Raw genomic sequence first — 26,310 nt, 5'->3', positions numbered from 1 at the left:
TACCCTTATAACCTCATCCTGACTGTCCAGACCCAATTCCACGTTGTCTTCATGGAGTTCTGGTCAATCACTGCAGACTCAGTCCTAAGTCACCTTTCCAAGCTGCCTTGCTGGCCCCTCCCAGAGGAAGCCATCACCTCCACTGCTCTCCTGTAACGCTTGGTAAAAACTCACTAGTGTAACGGCCTAATTTTGCAAATGTTCATCTGCGTTTCAGTTTTCCCTGATGAAGTAGCTCGCAGCTTCCAGCTCCAAGGCTGTCCTGAAGCTGCAGCCCTGGGGTGAGAAGGGGGCCTGGCCAACTGTGGGTCAAGTCTTAGGTCGACTTCGTTATTCTCTTTAGCAAAAGGAGGGTCCAGAAAGAGAAAAAGGCTTTGTAAATTACTTTTCAGCTATTCTGAAGGTGTATTAAGAGGCAGGCGTGGGTTTTTCTAACTTCATCTCTGCCCCTTCTCTGCGCTCCTTCTGTGCGGCCGGGGCGGGCCTTCCCGTGGGATGTGACGGACACCAAGCTTGTTCCCACCGGGCCTACTGTTCTCTCTGCCTGAAGTCTCCGTCCCCAGACACCGGCGCAGCTTGTCTTTGTCTTCATTAAGTGTCTGCTCAGACGCCTCCTCCCACCACTTACTGGAAGAGACCCCTCCACGACCATCGGCCCAGCTTCCACCTGCCCCTGCTGCCTGTTCTTCACAGGGCGCCGCCCGTACCTAACGGCAGGACCCTCTGGTATGCACTTTCAGTATTTGTTCATTGGCCCTTTCAACTGCCCTAGAATGCAAGCTCTAGAATTTATGTGAACAAATTCTGGAAGTCTGTTTTTACTGCCATTATTTCCAGCATCTAGAATACCGTTTGGAACATAGGTGGGGCTCGATTACATATTCGTGGAGCGAGTGCCGAATGAATGATCACAGAACACACAGGACGGAGCAGGGGAGGCTGCCCCTTCGGCCCTGGTGCACTTGGGAGGAAGGAGACAGACAGGAAGTGAAGGCTGGCGGAGGGCAGGTGTGCAGAGAAAGATGGACGTGTTCTGGGAGCTGTAGGCCCTGGGGCTGCTTTTCCTCTGCCTCAGGCTGGGGTCTCTGGGACGCTCTGAACTCCCAGGGGTGGCTGCACCTAAGCTGGGGATTCGTCCTATTTGGGCAGCTTCCCGGGAATCATCATCAGAGCTTCCTGCCTGCTTCCAAGGGGCCACGTGACAAGCGGCTGAGTTGAGAGCCAGGGTCCTGGCCATGGATCTCACCACAGTGAGGCTCAGAGCCCACCCCACAGGGGCTGCTGAGGGGAAATCCTAGTCCTGTGTCCCGAGAGAATGTGGCAGAAAAGCAGTGCAGTCCGAGGTACCGTGGAAAGGCAAGATGGGCTGGTCCGGCCCGGGAGCACCCCCGGCCCGGCTGAGCTGAGAGACAGACTGCGGTCACAGCAGCCGTGGACCTGAAGCCTGTCTGCTACCTGGGACTGGGCCCAGACACTATCCAGTGCACATCCGAAGTCCGGGGGGTCCGAGGCCTCGTCTCCCCGACCATGTGGCCCTCCCCCATTCACCCATAGATAGGATTGCCCAAACAGAATGCAGCTTGGCCAGTTATATTTGAATTTCAGATAGACAATATATATTCTTCGGTATAAATATGTCCCATGCAGTATTGGGACTTACTACTAAAAATCCATTTGTTGTTTACCTGCAATTTTGTGTTACTGGGTGTCCTGTGTTTTTATTTGGTAAACCTGGCACCCTTGACCCAGGGACGGGGAGGGCGAGCAGTGATGGGAGACTCTGTGCGTTTAACCTAAAGGGACAGCACTCACTGAAGGGGATCTAAGCACTGGCTGTGGGTTTAAATTATTGAGTCAAACTAAGTTTTCTGGCTCAAAGATCCATTTCCCCATGGGGCACTCATGTGGAAGAACAGATCAGTTACTGAGAAATAAAGAACGTGCATCTCTTTTCTCTGCACATTTCAGGGTGAGTAAATTTGCAAACAGAGCACATCCTCCATTCTTATTAATAATGTAAACAATTATTATTTATTTAGTGCCTACTATGTAAAAGGCACTCTGCTAGGTGTGTATATGAATAATTTCTAATCCTCACACCAGCTCTACAAAGCAGGTGCTTCTAACCATATTTTACAGAAAACACAGGTTTCAAGAGCTCTGTGTTTTTTGTCTCAGCCATACAATAAGAAAGTTGCTGAGCCTGGATTAGTCCCTTCTTATTTTTAAATCCATAAACTTGATATACGTTTCTAAAAAAATTCGAAAACTACAAAAAGGAATAAGGTGACAAGTAAAAGACCCTTCTCACCCCACTTTCCAGAAGTAACCTAAATGTTTCTAAAATGTCCTCAAATGTTTCTCTGCATATAAGTGGTCAAATTTACACATAAGCAATTATTTTAAACATACAAATAAAAAATATAAAAAACATTTCATGTAAATATGCAGCTTTATCAGATCTTAAGGTTATACCATATTGCCCTACTTTTGAAAAATAAAACATAATACACAGATTTTTGAGGTCACCTGTGTGCCCTGCCCTAATCTCAGTCTGCTCCCTTTCCAGAGGTAACTGTTGTCTTGGAGTTAGTATTTATTATTTCTCTGCATATTTAAAAGATATTTTTGCCGCATGGTATGTGTTCACAATAACATATATGCCACACACAGTATAAAATAGCATACCTCAGCGTAACATCTTCTATATTGTCTTAATATCCACTCTGACAATAGCAAGAGAATGAAGCCAAATGCCCACAGGAAGAGTAAACACAGCCACTGTGGAGAACAACTGAGCAACGGCTGTGAAACCTGAAGATCCCTGACACCACCAGACAGTCCCATCCCTGGACCACATCTCAGAGCGAGCCCTGCACACGGACACAAGGAGGCAAGCACGCAGTAGATCGTTCTCAACAGCAGCTATGTCTGAGCCACAAGCGCCGAGCTAGCCACGGGCAGGGGAGGGGATGACTTAAATGCAGTCTGTCTGTTCACCCAGTGGAAGATCGCAGGGCATGTGAAACGAGTAGACAGACACCTATCAACACGGGCAAGTATGAAAAATACCACGTTGCATGAGAACAACAAGTTGCAGAATGGTAAATACTGTAATATACAATGATGTAGATAATTTTCACAATCTGTAAACCTTCGTTTTTAGCAGATGTATGGTATTCCATTCCGTGGATATACCGTATTTCTTTGGTCCACTCCCTACGGATGGATATTTAGGTGGCTTCCTTTTGTTTTTTCATTGCCATAAACACTGTTGCAGAAGTCCCTCTAACATGCATCTTCACACACAGGGAAGACTGTGTTGGTTAAGCTCGTTACTGGCATTGCAATGGCTGTGTTAAAAAGGTTTTATAGCTGGTTTTCACTAAATAAGCTTGTGGTTCCAAGCACAAAAGCCCCAAGTCTCAGTGCTTTAAAACAATGAAAGTTTATTCCTTGCTAATGTTACATCCTGGTAGATGGTCAGCTGTGGCCGTGCTGGTCCTCCTCCACGATCTGGGCTGAAAGGGTAGCCTTCATCTAGAACGTACTGCGCTCGTGGCCAAAGGAATGAGAAGGGAGCTGCAGAAACGCAGCAGCTCCTGAAACACCCTGGGCCATAGCTCATGTCCGCTCTGGTGCCTTTGCCAATGGAGCCGGAAAACCTCTCCGGGGTTGGGGGGCGCAGGTCACACACGAGGGGAGGGTGGTTCCAGAGGGCAGACAGGGGACAAGGGCATTAGCGCCCCAGGCAGAGACCCTGGACTCCAGTGAACACTGTTTCCTCGCCCTCTAATTGAGGGTGGGTGTGGGTCTATGGTATAACTTTAAAAAATGTGCTGTCTTTTTCACCGCTCTAATCCGCAAGTACTGTATCTTGGTATTGCTTTAAGTTACCTTTTTTGACTTTTGAGTGGAGCTGGACAACTTTGTGTGTGTGGCATCTGCATTTCGTGTGTGTGTGACTGCAAACTCCCCTTTCCCGTGCACCGTCCACTTAAATCGCGTTGTTGCTCGTTCTTCTCTTATTTAGGAATGAGATCGTCACCGTGCTGCTGCAGACTTTTCTCCTGTGTTCTTTCTAATTTGTGCCTCAAAAAGTGTCGTAAGTACCCATGGTAGCAACTGTCATGCTGAATTGTACTTTCAAAAAACGTAATCGCTCCTGCGTGCACGCACGCACGCACATGCACACACACACACACACACAGAGGAATCCTTGGGCTGGGGATCTGAGTCATCCCAGAGCCTGTTCTGAATCTGGGAATCAGTGCCCTGAACAAAATGTTTGCTGAATGGATTAACAGCTCATGCAGGATGACTTCCCAAGCATATACTTGGCCACCATGTGTCAAGGCAGCAAAGTTAAATTCCGCTAAAGAAGGATCCCCTAAGACCATTCCCATGTCCTGTGTCTTACAGTTGAGGTCATTGTTTCCCTGCTGATACTGAGCACCCAGCCCGCTTTTCTCTAACCACCGAGGGTAGCTGTCTCCACTTATAGGATCTGAATTGTGTGTGGCTTTCTTTCTGAGAGCCACATCACAACTGTGCCACATTCCCTGTTATTTTAAGACAGAATATTCTTTAGAATAGCAAACAGAGACAATACAAATAAAAACTATATTTAAAGAGGCCACAAAGTTAAAAAGCAGCCCCCATGTATGATTTAAATCGACTGATTACAACCTAATCCCATCCAGTTATCCAGACCCTCCTCTGGGAGCTGGGCCCCCTGGGTCCACAGCCGTCGTGGTCCAGAAGCGGGGTTCTCCCCCTCAAGCTGCCATCATACGAGTTCCTCTGGCCCAGGTGGCCTCGACCCACTGTTCTGCGTGAATTTTAAGATCACCCATCATTGTGAGACTTCTAGGATGTTTGGGCTCCTGAAAATTGGCAGATAATTTAGGAAAACACCAAAATCTAAACAAACTTTCTTATAAGAAATGAAGAAAAAGCAGGAGATTCCCAATTCAGAGTGAAATATTTGGGCTTTGTGATACTTTGACCAGACCTGGGTTAGTGTCACCCAGGATTTCTGTAAGAAGAGAAGAAACGTGCTGAACACAGGAACAGCACACACGCGATTTCAGGGAGCTTGCAACATTTAACGGGGAGCCCTCCAAACTCATGTTAAACAATTAAGCATACTTTTACTAATGAGACTTTGGAAGGGCTTCACCACCGAAGTTTTAAATTGGTTTTCGTTACTTTTCTTCCTCTTCCTCCAAACGATCTCACGTGCATCTAGCCAACAACTAACTGATTAAACGCGTCGTTTTGAACAGTAGGAAGCTTCTGTCCTTTTGTCACTGCTGCCTGGAAGTCACTCCCTCCCCATCATCTGGGCACACACTATCACGGCCCAAATCCGGGAAATCATGCTTTTTGTTTGCTGGATGGTCAGAACCTGACAGCACTCTGCTTAACAGCTATTCTGACAACTCCTATTCATAGTTTCTTCTTACTTTGCATGTAATTCAATTCAACAAATATGCATTGAGATTCTACCACGTGCAGGGCACAGTGCCAGGTCCAGGGGACACAGGCAGAAGCAGACAAAGTATTTGCCGTCAGGGAGCTCAGAGTCTAGTATAGGAAGACAGCCATGCACAAAAGCAGGCTTTGATGACTGTCACCAGAAGAAGGTGTACCGTTGTGACATCTGCACACTGACTCCGGGACTAAGGACGTGGTCTGGAGCCCTGCTCTGGTTCCAGCCCTGCCACCAGCTGCTTTGTGGTTCCGGCCAAGCGACTTTTCTTCTCTGGGTCCCAAATGTGGAATATAGGGTGACTAAGGTCTATTCTTAGTAAGAGGAACAGAGGTTGCAGCAAAAACGATGACACCACCACTCAGGGTTCCTATTATGTGCCAGACGCGATGCTGGATGCTGCAGAGTCGCTGTCTCACTTCACCAGCTCCCAGAGACAGGGGTAGCCTACTCACAGAGATTAGGATGCTGTGATCAGAGCCTCCCCCTGAGACGCAACATGGCCTCAAGCAGGAGAGATGCTCTACCCCTGTGCCCAGAAGGAGGCGCTGTTCTCAGCTGGAAGCGGAAGGCAAGGAGGCGCAGGATGAAAGTGAGGGTGGAGAAGCAGGACAGCGTTTCTCTTTCTTCTCAGCAACCCTTCCAGTGTCTGCATGTTTTTGACTAGTCTTAGGATACAGGATATGCTTTCAAATAAGAGCATATAACTCTATGGCACTGTAAACACCTCTGTCAATTAAGTCCTGTATTAAACACCTGATTCTCTATGTGCTCGCCTATGGACACACTCTTATGCACACGCTCCTAGATTCGCGTGAGCAGGCACATATGGACACATACATGTAGACATAAAAATATTTATTATGATTCTCTTTGCCCCCTTCTAACTTTTTTTTTTTTTTTTTTTTTGCGGTACGCGGGCCTCTCACTGTTGTGGCCTCTCCCGTTGTGGAGCACAGGCTCCGGACACGCAGGCTCAGCGGCCATGGCTCACGGGCCCAGCCGCTCCGCGGCATGTGGGATCTTCCCGGACCGGGGCACGAACCCGTGTCCCCTGCATCGGCAGGCGGACTCTCAACCACTGTGCCACCAGGGAAGCCCCATAATATTTCTTAAGTCCTTGGTAGGTAAGTGTGTCTCAGCTGGTGTATACCCTTGTTCAAACTGAAATGCAGAACTGCATGAAAACAGTTCTATTTGCTCAGCCTTTGCTTACAAAGACATAACTGCAATAAAAGCAACATTTGGCCTTTTAAAAACTCTGGTTAGCGACAGAGACTATTCTGGCTCAAGTTAAAAATCTGACTTCTGAGTTTATATTGTTCCCGAGAGGGAAAATAACCACACTGAAGCAAGCAAATTTACAACCAACACACAAGGTACTTTTGGTCAGTGAAGACCTTGCTGCCAGATGGGGGAGAAATTCAAATAACCAAAAGAAAAGCTTTGAATGACACAACAGACTTGCAAACAGAAAATATTCAGTTTTGTGTCTCTGGTTTCCAGTCCCATTCAGTTCAGAACATTAACTTACACCTGCTTGAGTGGACGGAGAGATATGACACTTCCAGATGAGAATGAAGTGATGAAAAAGGACACAAACTGGAAAAGAAACAAGTTGTGAGAATAAAAGAAAGTTCACACGGAGAGTGCTTGCCCTCACTGCTCTCATCTGTATCCTCAGAGGATGTTTATGTGACAGATAATTTCCACCAGAAGCTACACTCATGGTATATAAACAACGGAGACTCGGGCGGTCTGGCTGTCACCACCCGAGTCTCTCTCGAGTGGTGATGGATGGTTTCAAAGACCAGGGGCCAGCAGCGAGGAACGCTCTGGCCAGGGCAGATGATGGGCCACGGCCCCGCTGGGCATGGCATCCGGACCTTTTTATCTGCCAGTCATGAGTTACGTGTGCCCAATGCACAGGGTTTTGTACGTGGAGGCGGTATTATCGTACCAATAAGCAGGGTGCTAGCTGAGCTACTGGGACTACTGCAGGTCATTAAAATATGTTCCAAAGACGAGATTTCCTCGTCAACACAGCAGATGGATTTTGTGGCTGTTTGACTTTGAAGCCTCGTATGGCGGACATCAACCTTGGGGTTTGGGGTTCCCCTGCCAAGCCCCGCAGCACTGAGTCTTTGCTCCAACCCCATTTCACGCGTCCACTTGAAAGCAGTCATATTTCCCATGCAGCAGGGTACGTAGCGTCACTCAGTGGGGTTCACAGAAATCAGGGGGTGGTTTTTACAGGCTCACAGTGGTGGTGAAAAATGTCACATTAACCTTTCCAGTCACATGTAACCTCTTCCTCTAGAAATTACATGTCACACTTTGGGCACACGACAGGCATGTTAATAAGAGAAACCAGCCCAATCATAAAAAGGGGGTCTCAGTCTTCAGAATGGTCCCACATTTTGTGAGATGTTGAGGATCTGCACGGCCTACCACGTGTGTCAGGCACAAGGAGGCACCTCTGTTCTCCAGATGCAGCCCGGAGCCTCTGACTATCCAGACCTGCTTGTCCTTCAGGGCCAGCGGGAGGGTCCTTCCCTGGGCTGTCCTGACTTTGCCGTTCCCACCCCACTCCCGAAGGCACTGAGCTGCTGTCCTGCACCTTTCGACTTACTGTCTCTGTCTTATCCCACAACTGGGTTATTAAGCATCTAAGGCAGGACAAGGTTGTGAGCACCTTGCAGAGAAATCCTCCAGAAAGCGGCTTTAATAAGCCAAACACACTTCCCTGTTACCCGTAGGCTCTCGGTACAACTGATTTTTATTTCCTTTGAGAAGACTTTTCTTATGACCTAAACTTTGCCCCACATTTCTGTAATCTGCAGTACAAGGTGACAGGACGGGACTGGATCTTTTCCTGGGAGCCTCTCAAGGCAGCCGTTTCCAGACGGGGCGTCCCAGTAAGTTTTCTTTTGAAGAAGAGGCTCCAAGACTCAAAATGCACTGGAGAACACTGGGATTAGAGGCTCTTTCCACTCCCTTCTGCCCTAACATCCTACGAATCTAAAGACATTCCTGACACCCTCTAGCTAGAAGGCAGTCCTCAGTTCTCTGAATCACTTAATAATTGTTTCACGGCTTCCATTATACTGACTGCGGTCTTGTATTATCGTCCTCACGAATACGTATCGTCTCAGCCACCTAAACCCCAGGGCCCCGAGGGCAAGGATGGTGGAGCACGGCCCCCTGGGCCCCCAGAGTCTCCTGCACGTGGAGGACCCTGAGTAAAGGTTTTAAAAAATAAATGAACATCTTTATTCCTGCTTTACCCCTAGGTTCTTCATGACATTTTTTTTCTTAAATTCCATATATATGTGTTAGCATACGGTATTTGTCTTTTTCTTTCTGACTTACTTCACTCTGTATGAATAAAGACGCAGACCTCCTAGAGAACAGACTTGAGGTTATGGGGAGGGGGAAGGGTGAGCTGTGACAGGGCGAGAGAGAGTCATGGGCATATACACACTAACAAACGTAGTAAGGTAGATAGCTAGTGGGAAGCAGCCGCATGGCACAGGGATATTGGCTCGGTGCTTTGTGACAGCCTGGAGGGGTGGGATAGGGAGGGTGGGAGGGAGCGAGACGCAAGAGGGAAGACGTATGGGAACATATGTTTATGTATGACTGATTCACTTTGTTATAAAGCAGAAACTAACACACCATTGTAAAGCAATTATACCCCAATAAAGATGTTAAAAAAATAAAAAATAAATGAACAAATTCAGAAAGTGTAACAACTCCTGGGGGATCGTAGGGCGCATGTAAATATAAAAGTTTTACTTTCTTTGCGTTGGGATGGAAATGGTGGAAACAGAAGTGAAAAAAAAACCCAACACAGATGTTAGAACTTGAGAAAGCACTGCTCCAGAAGACTTCACCAGTGGGAAGAAAAGGACAAGAAATGAACAATAATACTCTCACAAGTACAGCAAGTTCTGTGTGTGGGGTGTGTGTACCTCTGTGTGTATGTGTCTGTGTTTACATGCATGTATGCGACCATGTGTGCACGTGTGTACATGAGTGTGTGCATGTGAATGCGTGTGTGAGTGTGCATGTCAGTGTGTGTGTGTGTGCACTCTGTCCACAGATGTGCCCACGCCAGGGCAGGGCTCCTCATTAAAACTCATCTTTAAAAATTTTTCTGTTGTTAAAATAAAATCCCTTCCCCCACGTTCCTCATTTTTTATCATGTCACTGAGCAATCTGGAATACTTTAAACAAAATGAGTGACGCCTAACACCACAATGAAATATTTCATAACACCTACGTGAATGCCCTGCGAAGAGGTAGAAATGTACTTTGAACAGCCACGCGAGGGACACTTTTAATTAATTTCCTCTTGCTGTAGCAGCCATGCTGTTAAAGTGACAGAAGAGATTTCTCTCTTACACACCAGCCTCCTAACTGAGCACTACTTTTATCTGAAGGCCCAGACACCAGGTGGGCTGGGAAAGGTGAGATGGAGTCTGTGTGCTCGGAGGGGAGCATTTCCCGAGAGGGAGACGGAAACAAGTCGGCCCAGCGCATCATCTCCCTCAGCCGGGGCTCCTCCCTAAGAGAGGTGCATCTTCGGAGTCAAGCTTCAAGGCCAGACACCCTCCTGAGAGGCCCTGGAGGCGCAGAAACGAAGCTCACGGTGATTAACTAGAACTGGGGCCCGGAGGGCAGGCCCAGCTGGCTTCGGTGCACCCGGAGTAAAGGGAAGGCTTGGAAGATTCTGGGGGTCTCAAGGCGCCCCTCAAGGGCCACCCCCCCCCAACGGCTGGGACGCAAACAGCTTTCAAGTCACTGCCGCCTCCAGGGGTAGCTCTCTCAACACGACAGTGTCAACAGGCATATTGGATGAACGTTGAATTTACCATTTTTCATTGATTCTAAGACACCATCAATTGCAACATGAACCGCTGCTTTCGTAAGATTTTACAGAGATTGTAAGATCCATCCTAACTTCAGAAAAATTCAAAATGGGGGAAGTATACCTTGGAAGCAAGGATACGGTATTTCACGTACTCTCTCCAGTTCCAGCTGTACCGGCATCCCCTGGAGGACCTGGGCCAGCAGCAGCTGGTGGGCTCTACCTCAGAGCTTCCGATTCCCGCGTGTATGACGGGTCTGAGAATCTGCAGGTGTAATGAATCCGCACCCCACGCTTCGAGAACAGCTGCTCTAAGGCAATAATTTAAAGCAAGCTCCTGTTCAGTGATTTATTATAAGAAATATATATTTATCTCTGTCCACAGTTCCTGGCACATAGCTCCTAAAACCCTTGTCATTTCCTGTATTAGGGCAATAAGGCATCTTCTGCAATATCCGGTTTTTGTTCTGGGTTCCTGAAATAGTTTCAGAGCCAAAAAAAAAGGGAGATGGCGGGGCTTCCCTGGTGGCGCAGTGGTTGAGAGTCTGCCTGCCAATGCAGGGGACACGGGTTCGAGTCCTGGTCTGGGAGGATTCCATATGTCGCGGAGCAACTAGGCCCGTGAGCCATAACTACTGAGCCTGTGTGTCTGGAGCCTGTGCTCCGCAACAAGAGAGGCCGCGATAGTGAGAGGCCCGCCCACCGCGATGAAGAGTGGCCCCCGCTTGCCACAACTAGAGAAAAGCCCTCGCACAGAAACGAAGACCCAACACAGTCATAAATAGATAAATAAATAAAATAAAATAAAAAGGGAGATGGATCTTTTGATATTCATAACAAGCCCCTTTCAACCACACCTGGATTTATATAACTGAGGTGACTTTTGGGAAACCCCAAAGGATGGAGACTGTTTGCAGGAAAACCAACACGATTAGAGGCTCTGAAGTTTCAGCCCCACTCGCAACCTCTCTGGAGAAAGGGGCTGGAGGCTGAGTCCAATCACCACGGCCAATGATCTAACGAACCACGCCTGCGTACTGAAGCCGCCACAAAGCCCCGAAAGGACGGGGCTCGGAGAGCTCCCAGGATGGTGAACGGGGGGAGATGCTCGTGGTGGGGGGCACGCCCGGAGCGAGCAGGGCAGCCCCGTGCGCATTCCCACGTACCTTGTCCTGTCCATCACTTCCATCTGGCTGCTCTTCTCTACAATAAACTGGTGATCTAGTAAGTAAACTGTGTCTGAGTTCTCTAGCAAAGAACGGCTCTAGCAAATTAATTACACCCAAGGAGGAGGGCCTTGGGAACCTCCAATTTATAGCCATTCAGTCAGAAGCGCAGGTGACAGCCTGAACTTGCAACTGGCACCTCAGGTATGCCCTTAGCATGTGAGGTCTGATGCTAACTGCAGATCTGATGTCAGAACTGAACTGACTTTGTAGGACATCCGCTGATGTCCCAGAACTGCTTGGTGTGGGAAAGCCCACACATCTGGGGACCGGAAGTGTCAGAAGTGGAGCGTCCCTGTGAGTATGGTTAAGAGCAGAGCCGCCACCAGGAGGAACGTTTTCCTTTACGGTTGGCCTTCAGTCAGGTGGGATTTTAGGTAGTTGAGGAAGGGTTTGAGGGGATATGTAGTGGGGACTGTGTCAGTTTCCCAAGGCTACCTTAACAAAGTCCCACCACTTCAGCGGCTTAGAAACAACAGACGTGTATTGTCTCAGAGATCTGGGAGCTGGAAGTCCGAGATCAAGGTGTCAGCAGGGCCTGTAGGGGAGCATCCTTCCTTGTCTTTTCCAGCTCCTGTGGTGGCTGTCAACCGTTGGGGCTCCCTGGTCTGCAGACTCATCATTCTGAGCTCTGCCTCTGCTGTCACAAGGCATCTTCTGCCTCATGTGTGTCTCTTTTCCTCTTCTTATAAGGACACCAGTCATATTGGATTAAGAGCCTGCCCTGCTACAGAATGACCTCATCTTAATTAATTACAAATGCAACGATCCTATTTCCAAGTAAAGTCACATTCTGAAGGACAGGGGGTTGGGACTTTAACATATCTGTTGGGGGGAAACAACTGAACCCACAACAGGGACCTAGAGGTGGATCCTAGTTTGTCAGGAGAGCCGCCCACGGTCCATGCTGACCCTGTCTGTGTAAGTCCTTGGCATCCTCCTTTCCCCAAGGACACTCTCCTATATGTCTTACCTAGGTCAAATTTCAAGACACCCCCGGACCAACCAAATACAGCACAGAAGCAGGTTACTGTCAAACAGCTCTCCCTGGGCGGCTGTGCCCGCACCGGGATCCGGGGCACGTCCCCTCAGAACCTCAGGCTGTAGATCACAGCACAGAAAAAAGCGGGTACTATCCACGTTCCAGGTCCACAAAATGATGATCATTTCTGCAATGAATAGATTAAACTTTACTTCTTAGCCCTGAACATCATGATCCCACAGTAGCAGTGTAGACGGGTTAGTTAAGAGCACAGACTCAAGTCTTGTCTGAGCTCTCCCACTTACAGACATGCAAGCCTGCTTTCTGAAGGTCCAGACCCCAACGGAGATCTTCAACATCTACTTGGGCTAGTTTTGAAGGCCACCACTGACTGTTTCTTGTACCCAGAAAGTCAATAAAAATTCTTTTTCCACAGATATGTTCAGTAATAAGCTTTGGTCATTTTAGCCTAATTTTTGCTCAGATTGGAAACTTAATAGCCAGTATTAACTGACCACTATGGAAATTTATGCTGCCAGTCGTCAGAAGCAAGAGGTGAAATTTCCCCTCACCGCAAGGAATAGGTGAGAATGATGGAAGGCCCCACCTCTGAGGTACAAGGTCAGAGCTAAGGGGACAACAGCAACAACACCACCAAGCACATCATCATCATCAACACCAACAGCATCAGCAACAAATACAACACCATCATCAACAACAACCACACCACCACCATCATCAACATCAATGTCATCAACATCATCATCATCAACAGCAAAGCCAATACCACCATCATCATGATCAACACCAGCAACATCAACCACACCACCACCACCATCACCATCATCACACCTTCAATACCACCAACACTATCTTCATCACCATTATCATCGACATTATCGATGACAACGACAGTTGCCGTAAGTGCTTTCTAAATAATAAATAATTTAAACATAATCATTACTGTCTAAATCTGTTCGGGCCCTTGTAATACAGTCCCATAGACTGGTGGCTTATGAAGAACAGCAATTTCTTTCTCACAGTCTGGAGGCTGGAGGGCCAAGTGCCTTCTCCCTGTGTCCTCACAGGCTGGAAGGAATGAAGAGCTCTCAGGGCTCCCCTTTATAAGGGCACTGATTCCAATCATGAGGGCTCCATCCCCCTGACCTAGGTACCTCCCAAAGACTTCACCTCCTAATACCATCACCTTGGGGGTTAAGATTTCAATATATGAATTTTGGGGGGAGAACATAAATATTTGATCTATAGCAATAACCTTACAAGGCAGGTACTATTATTATCCCAATTTTATAGATGAGGCAGCCGAGGCACCTCCTCTTGCTTCCTTCTCCTTGATGAAGGACCATCTGCCTTTTTTCTGCTTCCCATTTTTACCGGTTACCAAACACTCCCTTTCTGGGCAACTACGGCACTTACAGTGTTTCCCAATTTGCCACATCCTGCCCTTTATTGTTCCCCGTTGGTTGGATGTATCTGTCTCCTCGATGTAAGTTCCAGAGCACAGAGACCTGTAGCTTCGTGCTCTGACAGGTTCCTGCCCACCATGAGGGTGGGGTAGCCTGTCTCTAGCAGAGGTGCTTGGCAATGTCAGCTCACTCTCTCTCTCCCCATGCTCCTCTGCCCCCCTGGCCAGCTGTTAATTCTGCAGACTTTGGGCTACTTGAGGGCAGTCTTTCTCTGTCTTCCTCACGTCTGCATACCCAGCATTCAGCCCCGCCTCTGGCACTTAGCGGGCAGCAAAGGACTCTTTGCATTGGACAGATCAGTCCTCTGTGGCCCCACTGGGTGGTCTGACATATTCAGACAAGATGGTATGATTTACACACATCGGAGGAGACACCAGCCACAGGAAATTACCTGTAACTCCGACCCCACCGCAGTTCTAGGAAGAGGCACAGATTCGCAGGGCTGCAGTGCCCTCTTGTGTCTGGGGCTTCTCCAGGGCTCAGTACACTTAGGTCTGGGGAGGAGATCTTGGTGGAGAGCAATCGGCGAAGAAGTTAGCTTTTCCCAGTGCACCAGAGGGAGCAGATGTGGTGTCACAGGCACCTGGACCATGCAGACACTGATGACAGAGCAGTTTTGGTCCTGGCTCTGCCGTAACGAGCCGTGGGCCTGGGGCAAGGCGCACGCGGTGCCCGAATATTCTCATCTGTCAAACGGGTGGTGGCTTTGCTGGTGGGAAGGGAGAGGGGGAACTGCTGATGTACAGAGCAGTGTCCAGGCTCTAAATCCATGCATTTTTGTCAGCGGGAGCCTCCAGGAGCCTCTAACTTCCCCAAGGTCGAGGACGGTGCCTCATCCCAACGTGGACCGTTGGCTCTGGCCAGGTCCGGGGCTCAGAGCTGGAGAATTCCTCTGGCTCCCCCACCCCAGCGCACAGCTCTGACCCCAGGACGTGACAGTTCTCTCAAGTGCCCTCCTGTAGGCATGAGCCCCGTGGGCAGGAACCCTCCTGTGTTCTTCCTCTCCCTTGTAGCTCCTCCTAACTGAGCCACATGGACAAGTGAGGCAGAGGTCGGAACCCGTCTTAGGGAAGTTCGGGGGAGATGAGGGTGCAATGACTCTCCTGAGGGGTAAACCAGGCAGGGCTTTGCTTTTCCAGTGAGATGGATTGCATTCTACTTTGCAAAGCCTCCTAATAAATTATTTCACATGCATTTAATTTGTGATAAAGAACAGACATAATGTGTTCATATGTTTTTGTAAAGAAATGTCCAAATCTCCTGCTAGCAGCTAACTTTACACAGGAAATTTCCCTGATGCTCTGGAGCTGAGAAGGCAGAGGTCAGCTCCCCGAAGGCAGGAGCCCGAGAGGGGACTTGATGTGGGTCCGAACATGCAGTTTAACGAGCTGGGGTGACGAGAGGCTCCCAGCTCTCTACGATCCTCCTTTCCCTGAAAAGGAAAACTGATAAAACTAATAAAAGGCACCCACTCATTCTAAGTGCACAGAGTCTAAACTTATCTTGGGAGAAGTCTCATTTCAAGAGATTTTTTTAAAAGAAAGAATGTTTTGCAATTTCCTAAGCAATTGCTGCAGGCTGAAATGAAAATACAGATCAGAGATGAGCACAGAAACAGAGACGATGTTCCGAAGCAGTTTTCTTAAACAGAATCAACATCCCTTCAGCAGCCTTTTCTTGTTGTTTTGTTCTTTCAAGAAAGATTTTTTTTTCTTTTACAATTTCTGCTCAGCTCTGCCTACATTCTCAGTAACTCTAAATCAGGGGCGCCTGGATTTCAGAGGTTTTATTCTATACCATCAAGGCATTTATGTCAACCAGTGACTGAAGCAAGCTTCAAAGTATCCACAGAGACCGCTCTGAGTCTCAGGACCTGGTTCCTGACTGTGATGTGACAGCGTTTGATCTGGAAGCATCAGGAGCGTTCTCTTTAGTGGGTATCACGGATTACTCTCATTTTGTCTTGTCGTGTCCTTTTCTTTCTGGGTGGAGAGTCCTGTGGTCCTTTCTATAAGGTGAGAGTGAGGGTGGGGACGGCAGCTTCTGAGCGGGGCGGGGGGGGGGGGGGACGACGCCCGCTCACTCGGGAAGACGCGGGAGCACGTGGAAGGCGAGAGGCACCAGTGAGTCAGGGGCAGGAACCACGGAGAGAAAGGTCATCCCGTCATCCTCATACAACACCTGGAGCCAACGCCCAGTCCACCCACCCAAAGGACAGCGAAGCTGCTTACAAATGCAGAGCCTCTCGCCCGAGACATGAACTGGGCACTGGGCCTCCCGGGCTCCCTGGGCTTGGGGTGACGATGCCCGTGGCTCTCACGGTGTGCACCTGCCTTCAAAACATTCACGTATGCGTTGTGCAAATACGCGTGAGCAGCGGCCTCACACGGGCACCCATGAAAACAAAGCGTGATGAAGCGCGAGTGTAAAGTCACATAACTGGCTTCTCAAACTGGCACAGAGCATTTTAGAGTTGATGGGAAATGAGAACCAATCTAGATTAGGGATTTTTCTCGCTGTCTCTGTCTCTCTTAGTTTTGTCTGAGGAACGACATACTCGAGGTAAAACAAGATTATTTTTTAAGTTTTGGAGCATCTCAGAGTTTCTGCTGGGACTGTGAGGTTTGGGCGTTGGCTTAATGAATGGGCTGAACGTGCACAGAAGTGTTCCACGCGGGTTCTGGACGTCGGCGCGCTTGTGGTCACCTGCCCAGACCTAATGGGGGTGAAGCTGCATTTCACTGGCTCAGGGAGATGCTGCTTAAATGTAAACACTACCTAGAAAACAACCCACTTCATAGACAAGGAAGCTGAGGCTCAGCAAGGCTGGAGGCCAGGGCTGTGGAAGCGTCGGGGCTGGAGCTGTCACTCATGCACGCGGTCCTGGCTGTACCGCTGCGACCACAAGAAGAGCCCAGAGGAAAAGAGCGCATCTCCACTTGCACACCTGGCTGTCCTTTCCCTGTAAGTCACGCACCTGCTGAGGCCACCTCACAGCTGGCTCCCTGTCACCCTAACCGTGGCTTCCTCATTTCTTAGCAGCGGAACCCTGTTTAAAATAAAACGTAGTGCTGAACTCCCATGTGTACTTAGTATAAACTCACTTTCTCCATTTAAAATGTATTGTACTTCATAACTTCCCGATATAAAGTCTATAAAAACCAGACTAAATGAATGGGAGAGTAGAGTTACAGCAGAAGTTTTATTCCAGTCTCAACACCCAATTTATTTTTCTATTTTCACTTGCACAGTAGGAGACATACAAACACTGCCCACAGTCACGTGACTGCAGATGGATCAGGGTTTCTCACGGTGGCCTGGCCATCTCAGGAGACCTGCCCCCGTTCACATGAGGCTTCCTCACTAGATATACGTGGCTACATAGCGGAAACCTGCGTGATATCTATCTTGAAATGCTGTTTGCTTAATCATTGCAGATTCTGTTTGTTAAGTGAGCTACACGAGAGTGAATGTCAGAGCAAATGTTCATCTACAGGCTGAAACCTAGATCCCTGCGCAGGGCACGGGAGGCTTTGGGTAATGCGGGCCCTCCCTGTCTGCCTCAGCACACCCCACCTTCCATGCTATTTCCCCACCTTACATTACATTTCCACGAGCCTATGAGTCTGTTTCATGCTTCTGATTCTTAGCTGGACTCTTCCCTTTGTTCAGAATGCTCTGCTGCTTCTCATGGCAAACCTATTTCTCTTCAAGAAGCCACCCTGTTGGTGCAGCTTTGCCACCAGACAAACTCTTCTAGGCGTGTGCTCACAAAATCGTGGTGACATGATTCACAATCACCTTCCATGGCAACGTTTACACATACCTGTTCCCCTCAGTCTATCTTTCCAAATGAACTTCCCACTACTCTCCTCATTGGTTCAACCTCAACTCCTCTGTCCCTCGCAGTGGACAGACCGCACTCACTGGCCCTGTTCTGCTCTTCCCTCTTCTTGGAATTAGACTCACTTAGTCTCTGGGAGGGGACCTTAGTGAGGGCGTCATGGGCGAGCTGGTGGGAGAGGAAGCAGGACCGGGGCAGGGGATGAGTGGGCCGTCAGATTCAAGAAGCAGCCAGTGTCTATTTCCAAGACGGAAAAGAGAGAAAGAAAAAGGGTTTCAAGGCATAGCAGGAAGAGGTTTTTTTAAAGAATTGTCAAGAACATTTAATAACTGCTCAGGAAATATTCAGAGGGCTGGCTGGCGTGAATCAGAGCGCCTACAGGAAAGGTAGGGCTGTGACAGCTTAGAAGACCTGGAAGGACGCGTGAGGTGCAGACAGGACTAGGAACAGGGACGTGGATGTGGGAAGGTTCCAAGCAGCTTTAAAACTCGGACTGCAAATGGGACGTGCTCTGGGGTCGGGGTAGAGAGCAGTGGGGGATGCTTCTGGAAGGGTGAGTCCTAGAGGCCACCTGAGGAGCGGAGACTGTACCTGAAAGGGCTGGGGAGGGCTCCGGGCAGGACAGAGGAAGCCTCACGCCTGCCAGCTACACACTGGCACCTGACGTCTGCCTCTATGAGGATTAAATCATGAGCCGCTACGGCTGCTGCCCCTCAACACCCCCCGAAAGGAGCTCAGGATGGAGAGCAGGAAGGAGGCCCTCTGCGCTCTGGGAAAACCCGGCAGAACAGGCTTTCAGATGGTGAGATATTCTCAGGAGAAGATTTTATGAGCCCAATTCTTGCATCGCCTCGTATCCAGAAAAGCACTAAAATCCTTCATGGTGACATCTGCTCCTCGTGACGAGCAGCCACCCTCTGCCAAAGTGCATGTTTGACGGCATGTACCCCCCCCCCCCCCCCCGCTTCACTAAACTCACACCTATCCTGACCTCCGCCCACTTCTTTGGAGCAGCTTCTCAGAGCTATCTGAGAGCCTGTCTCACGGGCTACAGTCCTCATTTTGGCCCCAATAGAACTGACCTCACAACGCTCACGTTGTGCTCTTTCTCAGTCGACGTGCCCGTTGGAGTGCAGTGCGCAGAATCACTAACCAACCACAGGAAGCTCAGAGTTCCCGTCCGCCAGCGCTGATGCTCTCGGTGAAACGTCCGCCTGGCCCAAGACCGTGTGAGTGACGGGGCTGCTGTCACTGCTGCTGAGCCCGTGTTGCTCTTGGACCAGCTCCCAGTGTGCCCAGAACCCAGGCCCTTTCCTGCCAGTATCTCCCATCGCTTTTCCTACCATATAGCTTGTGGCAAATACACTGAGTGTTTAAGTAACTTACATATAAGTGTGAATGATAATTAGATATTTACGGATGTGAGTGTCTGAATTACTGGTGAGAAGACTGATGACGCCAATGAGAACACAACTCAGAAGATGAGGATGCGGATTTGACGCTCAGGGCCGTGTAATGGTTGAAAGCAGGGCTGGACAACTACAACACAATTCTGAGGCGCACAGGCTGCCGAGAGTTGTCTTAGAAGGTGAAGTGTCAATATGCCATGATTTAAAATTTATCACCTTTTAAAACTGAGGCATATGTAACCGTTTCTCTGGAAGATGGGTGGATGGAGGCATACAGACACCCGTCTGGATCAAAGAGCCCAGGGGAGACATTTTAGATTTTCTCCCTAAACTATAACTGTGATATTCTAGTATAATAACATTCATAAAGCACATATATTGATTATTGCAACATGGACATATTTTATGTGGTCAGCGTTCAACACAGCCCACCAGAATGCATCAGAGAAGACAAGGGAAGCTTGGGTGGAGGGGGTCATGTAGGCAATGTCTTCTCTTGTCTTCAGAAAACGTTCAACATTTTTACAGAATAAGACTTTGTCACTTGCTAACAGCTGTGTGCTTGAGGAAGGGGGGCAGCGTTTGCCACCTAGATGCTGGGTGACTACTATACCTCAGTTCCTTGACTTTGCCAGCACACAGTTTATTTAAAACAATTTTTGTATAATGTAAAAAAAGATTTTACAGAAGTTTCAAACTTACAGTAGCGTTGCAAGTATAATACGAAGAACTTGCTTCCCCTGAAGCATCTGAGGATGAGTTGCCGCCCTGATGCCCTGGGGGTTGTGCATTTCCTACTAACAAGGCCTCTCCCACAAACCCACAACAGCACCATCAAAGTCCGGAAATCAACACTGATGCACGACTATGGCCTAATCCTCGGACCCCTTTTGGGTCTGGCCAGTTGTCCCAGTAACGTCTTTTATAGCAAAGGTGGCAGTTCTGAAGCACAGCGCTGCATTCGGGAGACGGGGGACCACACCTCCCACCCTGTCCCAGGCCAGCACCGCACAGGGACTCGCTCTATTCTTTGCTTTCCACACTGGCGACTTTCCTCTCCAACACCCAGAAACTCGCTATTCTTACTGACCTGATCCACCCCCCAAACGTAAACCATCTTCCATCACTCTGCCGCCACCTCCTGCCCCTGCGGGGGGTCCCACTCCCCACAGCGGGCTGCCCTTTTGGGTCCACGCCCTCCTTATACTTCTCAGGCTCCGACTTCCCACGAGGAGGGGGTTCCCTGAACGGACGGACGCCTCCTCACTCTGCCCAGGTTCTGACACCCCACCCAGGGCTCCCTTGTCACCTGGCTGAGGTGTAGTCACCCATGACTCCTCTGTGCAGAAGCCTGCTTTGTCCTACCCCAGCCAAAGGCTTCAGGACTGAACTGGTCACCAAGGGAAGGGAAGGGAGAGGGGAAGGAAGGGAGGAGGGGGGGGAAATGAAGGAGAGGAGAGGGAAGGAAGGGAAGAGGATGGGAGGGAGGAGACGGAGGGGAGGGTAAGGGAGGGGGAAGGGGAGGAAAGGGGCGGAGAAGGGGTGGGGTGAGGAGGGGAGGGGGAAGGGGAGGGGTGGGGAGGGAGGGGGAAGGGGCGGAGAGGGGAGGGGAGGGGAGGGGAGGGGGAAGGGGAGGGAGGGTAAGTGGAAGGGGAGGGGTGGGGAGGGGAGGGGGAAGGGCAGGAGAGGGGAGGGGGGAAGGAGAGGAGGGGAAGGGTGGGGGAAGGGGAGGAAAGGGGTGGGGAAGAGGAGGGGTGGGGAGGGGAGGGGGGAGGGGAGGAGAGGGGAGGTGGAAGGGGAGGGGTGGGGAGGGGAGGGGGGAGGGGAGGAGAGGGGAGGGGAGGGGGAAGGGGAGGAGAGGGGAGGGGAGGGGGAAGGGGAGGAGAGGGGAGGGGAGGGGTGGGGAGGGGAGGGGGAAGGGGAGGAGAGGGGAGGGGAGGGGGAAGGGGAGGAGAGGGGAGGGGAGGGGTGGGGAGGGGAGGGGGGAGGGGAGGGGAGGGGAGGGGAGGGGGGAGGGGAGGGGAGGGGAGGAGAGGGGAGGGGAGGGGGAAGGGGAGGAGAGGGGAGGGGAGGGGGAAGGGGAGGGGAGGGGAGGGGGGAGGGGAGGGGAAGGGGAGGAGAGGGGAGGGGAGGGGGAAGGGGAGGGGAGGGGAGGGGAGGGGAGGGGGAAGGGGAGGAGGGGGAGGAGAGGGGGGAAGGAGAGGAGGGGAGGGGCGGGGAGGGGCAAGGGAAGGGGCGGGAAGGAAGGAGGAGAAACAGAATAGGATGAGAAAAGATGAGGAAGAGCTAGTTTAGCATTTCAACACCCAGTGGATAGTTTAAAGTGTATACATGTGTGTCTGGAAGAGGGTAGATTTCAGCGTGGCTTTTACATTCTCTCTCTCCATAATACTGATTAAAAATAGTATATATTACCATTCTAAGTGGAAACAAGTAATAAAAACTTAAAACCCTCGTCAACACAGCTTAACATATATACTAAAAGGTTACGTCCAATGATAGATGTTATTCTGTGTGCATGGATTCTTATATTCATGTCCATTTTGTCTCACTACCTATGGACTGACAGCTACGAAGTATAAAATGGATGGCTTTAAAAAATGTGTTTAGGGTGCTGTATTATCACTCAACAACTGTCTAACACCATCTAATACCTCTTCTAGGAAAAAGAATTAATGGGAGCAAAAGCAGATATAACATTTAGCCAGAGGTCTCTGCCCATTTTTCTTTGAACGTGACTATTTCAAGTACATCATTCTACTTTATCTCCATTAAGGGAAAAAAGCTACTGACTTACTTGGCCTCATGTTTCCTGAAGATAGCACTTTGTAAGCAGTTTTTCTCCTTTTTCTAATTCATTTTTCAAATTTTGGCTTTTTCGTTGTTGTTGGATAACATTGAAGGAGACAGCTACTGCCCCCCGTTTGATTTATAAGCCCAATCACATTGCTCTTCTCTTATTTTTCACACCGGGGGAGCCCCAAGAAGCATCTGGGAATTGGGAGAGAATGAACACCTCCCCTTGTGAATTTCTCTTAGCCCATAGTAACTACCCAGTGCCACTTCCGTGATGAGACAATTGGGAAGATAATAAGGAAACTGGTCCAGGGAGTCAGAATTTCAAAGAAAATTTGTCAACCATCCTAATAATTCCAGGGTATATGTTTTAAATGTATAGTATTGACCAAGAAAATATGTCTAATTTCTAGAAGGGAAGAAGACTGGTATAGGAGACAGACTTTTTCTAAAGCTAAACCAACACTTACTTAATCCTCTTCCCAACAATCACTAGAGATAAGCCATAATGGAAAAGAATATATTAAAAAAAAAAGAATGTATATATATATATATATATATATATATATATATATATATATATAGCTGAGTCACTTTGCTGTACAGCAGAAATTAACACAACATTGTAAATCAACTATACTCCAATAAAAAAGTAAATAAAAACCCCACAATTACTAGAGACCTTTCCATCCATAAAAACCTTTGTAGTCATCAAATACTTATTACACTCCTGCAATGCATGGAGTGCAGAGGGCATAGGATTGGGATCACCCACAATTCACAAGATTCTGTGTGGCTCCCATTCTTTTAACTATTATGAGCTGACATACGTTGAATGTGACATTATGAGTTCTGTGTGCTTACATATGAACACTCCTCACTGCAGTGCCGTGTTGGCTGGTTCATTATTAGCATGTGAATCTCCTGGTGGGAGCACGAGTGGCTCAGACCACTGTTTTCTTTCACTGTCTCACGTGTTTTGAAGCTGGACAACTCGGGTTCATAACAACAGCAGAGCTCATGAGAGTCAAGTGTGACTTTCACCTTTCTTTTCCACCTTTCCCTTAGTGAGTCTTAGGTTTGCTTCTTTCGTTCCTTCTCCGTGTCCAATGTACCGAGCACAGAGAACTCTGAACGACCAGGCGCTGTATTAACCAGGAGAAGGGTGGCACTGGCAGAGACACGGGCTTGGTCAGATAGTTTGGGGTCTGGTGCCAACTCTGCTATAAGTAGCTGGTGGTTTGGCTGTGTCACTGAGCTCTGTGCCCGGTTTCCTCAACAGGGAATCAGGGCAAGTGAAGTTACCATCACCACCATCCTTTTTGTGATAACATTCTTTCTTCCTCACAAGAACCCATGTGGAAGTCACTGTCAGGAAGCATAGACAATACCAACCATCTTCCTGGAGCATCAAAGAAAGATTAATTTACAGCTAGCAGAATAAGTGGTAAATATCCTCACGTCGTAGAAGATAATTCATGTGTGGTATAACGGGAAGACTTTATTAATATGACCACTGCTCTACTCCACTGTGCTGGATAGCTGGGAACTAACTACAAGCAGAGTCAAAATACTCTTAGAGATGAGAATAAAAAGTACTGGGGGGCTGCTGGAGAAGATGGCGGAAGAGTAAGACGTGGAGATCACCTTCCTCCCCACAGATACATCAGAAGTACATCTACACGTGGAACAACTCCTACAGAACACCTACTGAACGCTGGCAGAAGACCTCGTACCTCCCAAAAGGCAAGAACCCCCCCCCCCCCCCACGTAACTGGGTAGGGCAAAAGAAAAAAGGAAAAATAGAGACAAAAGGATAGGGACGGGACCTGCACCAGTGGGAGGGAGCCGTGAAGGAGGAAAGGTGTCCACACACTAGAAGCCCCTTTGCGGGTGGAGACTGCGGGTGGCGGAGGGGGGGAGCTTCGAAGCCGCGGAGGAGTGCACAGCAACGGGTGCGGAGGGCAAAGCGGGGAGATTCCCGCACAGAGGATCGGTGCCGACCGGCACTCACCAGCCCGAGAGGCTTGTCTGCTCCCCCGCCGGGGCGGGCGGGGCTGGGAGCTGAGGCTCGGGCTTCGGTCGGAGCGCAGGGAGAGGACGGGGGTTGGCAGCGTGAACACAGCCTGCAGGGGGCTAGTGCACCACGGCTGGTCGGGAGGGAGTCCGGGGAAAAGTCTGGACCTGCCGAAGAGGCAGGAGACTTTTTCTTACCTCTTTGTTTCCTGGTGCGCGAGGAGAGGGGATTAAGAGCGCCGCTCAAAGGAGCTCCAGAGACGGGCGCGAGCCGCGGCTAAAAGCGCGGACCCCAGAGACGGGCATGAGACGCTAAGGCTGCTGCTGCCGCCACCAAGAAGCCTGTGTGCGAGCACAGGTCACTCTCCACACACCCCTTCCGGGGAGCCTGTGCAGCCCGCCACTGCCAGGTTCCCGGGATCCAGGGACAACTTCCCTGGGAGAACGCACGGCGCACCTCAGGCTGGTGCAATGTCCTGTCGGCCTCTGCCGCCGCAGGCCCGCCCCAAACTCTGCGCCACTCCCTCCCCCCGACCTGAGTGAGCCAGAGCCCCCGAATCAGCGGCTCCTTTAACCCCGTCCTGTCTGAGCGAAGAACACACGCCCTCCAGCGACCTACACGCAGAGGTGGGGCCACATCCAAAGCTGAGCCCCGGGAGCTGTGGGAACAAAGAAAAGAAAGGGAAATCTCTCCCAGCAGCCTCAGGAGCAGCGGATTAAAGCTCCACATGTGTATGTTTCTGAGTGAGATTCTGTCTGTATAGCTTTGCTTTCACCATTTGTCCTAGGGTTCTGACTGTCCGGTGTTTTTTTTCTTTCTTTTTTTTTACTTAAAAAATTTTTTTTCTCAATAATTTTTTTTTTAATAACTTATTTTATTTTACCTTACTTTATTTTATTTTATCCTCTTTCTCTCTCTCTTTCCTTCTATTTTTTCTCCCTTTTATTCCGAGCCATGTGGAGGACAGGCTCTTGGTGCTCCAGCCAGGCGTCAGGGCTGTGCCTCTGAGGTGGGAGAGCCAACTTCAGGACACTGGTCCACAAGAGGCCTCCCAGCTCCACATAATATCAAATGGCAAAAATCTCCCAGAGATCTCCATCTCGACACCAGCACCCAGCTTCACTCAACAACCAGCAAACTACAGGGCTAGACACCCTATGCCAAACAACTAGCAAGACAGGAACACAATCCCACCCATTAGCACAGAGGCTGCCTAAAATCTTAATAAGGCCACAGACACCCCAAAACACACCACCAGACATGGACCTGCCCACCAGAAAGACAAGATCCAGCCTCATCCACCAGAACACAGCCACTAGTCCCCTCCACCAGGAAGCCTACACAACCCACTGAGCCAACCTTAGCCACTGGGGACAGACACCAAAAACAACGGGAACTATGAACCTGCAGTCTGTGAAAAGGAGACCTCAAACACAGTAAGATAAGCAAAATGAGAAGACAGAAAAACACACTGCAGATGAAGGAGCAAGATAAAAACCCACCAGACCTAACAAATGAAGAGGAAATAGGCAGTCTACCCGAAAAAGAATTCAGAATAATGATACTAAAGATGATCCAAAATCTTGGAAATACAATAGACAAAATGCAAGAAACATTTAACAAGGACCTAGAAGAACTAAAGATGAAACAAACAATGATGAACAACACAATAAATGAAATGAAAAACACTCTAGATGGGATCAATAGCAGAATAACTGAGGCAGAAGAATGGATAAGTGACCTGAAGGTAAAAGAGTGGAAATAACTACCGCAGAGCAGAATACAGAAAAAAGAAGGAAAAGAACGGAGGACAGTCTCAGAGACCTCTGGGACAACATTAAACGCACCAACATTCGAATTATAGGGGTTCCAGAAGGAGAAGAGAAAAAGAAAGGGACTGAGAAAATATTTGAAGAGATTATAGTTGAAAACTTCCCTAATATGGGAAAGGAAATAGTTAATCAAGTCCAGGAAGCACAGAGAGTCCACACAGAATAAATCCAAGGAGAAACACGCCAAGACACATATTAATCAAACTGCCAAAAATTAAATACAAAGAAAACATATTAAAAGCAGCAAGGGAAAAACAACAAATAACACACAAGGGAATCCCCATAAGGTTAACAGCTGATCTTTCAGCAGAAACTCTGCAAGCCAGAGGGAGTGGCAGGACATATTTAAA

General features: G+C 49.1%; 1 protein-coding gene across 4 annotated transcripts in view; it reads right to left on the bottom strand.

Moving 5' to 3' along the window:
- The window catches only part of DPP6 (dipeptidyl peptidase like 6), a 767,208-nt gene that overhangs the window by 40,345 nt on the left and 700,553 nt on the right, over positions 1-26,310 (bottom strand). The gene's annotated exons all lie outside the window — the stretch shown is intronic.

The sequence above is a fragment of the Stenella coeruleoalba genome (assembly GCF_951394435.1).
Source record: "Stenella coeruleoalba genome assembly, chromosome: 9".
NCBI lineage: Eukaryota > Metazoa > Chordata > Mammalia > Artiodactyla > Delphinidae > Stenella > Stenella coeruleoalba.
Note: the sequence above shows the minus strand (reverse complement) of the source record. Positions and strands in the feature narration are given on the sequence as shown.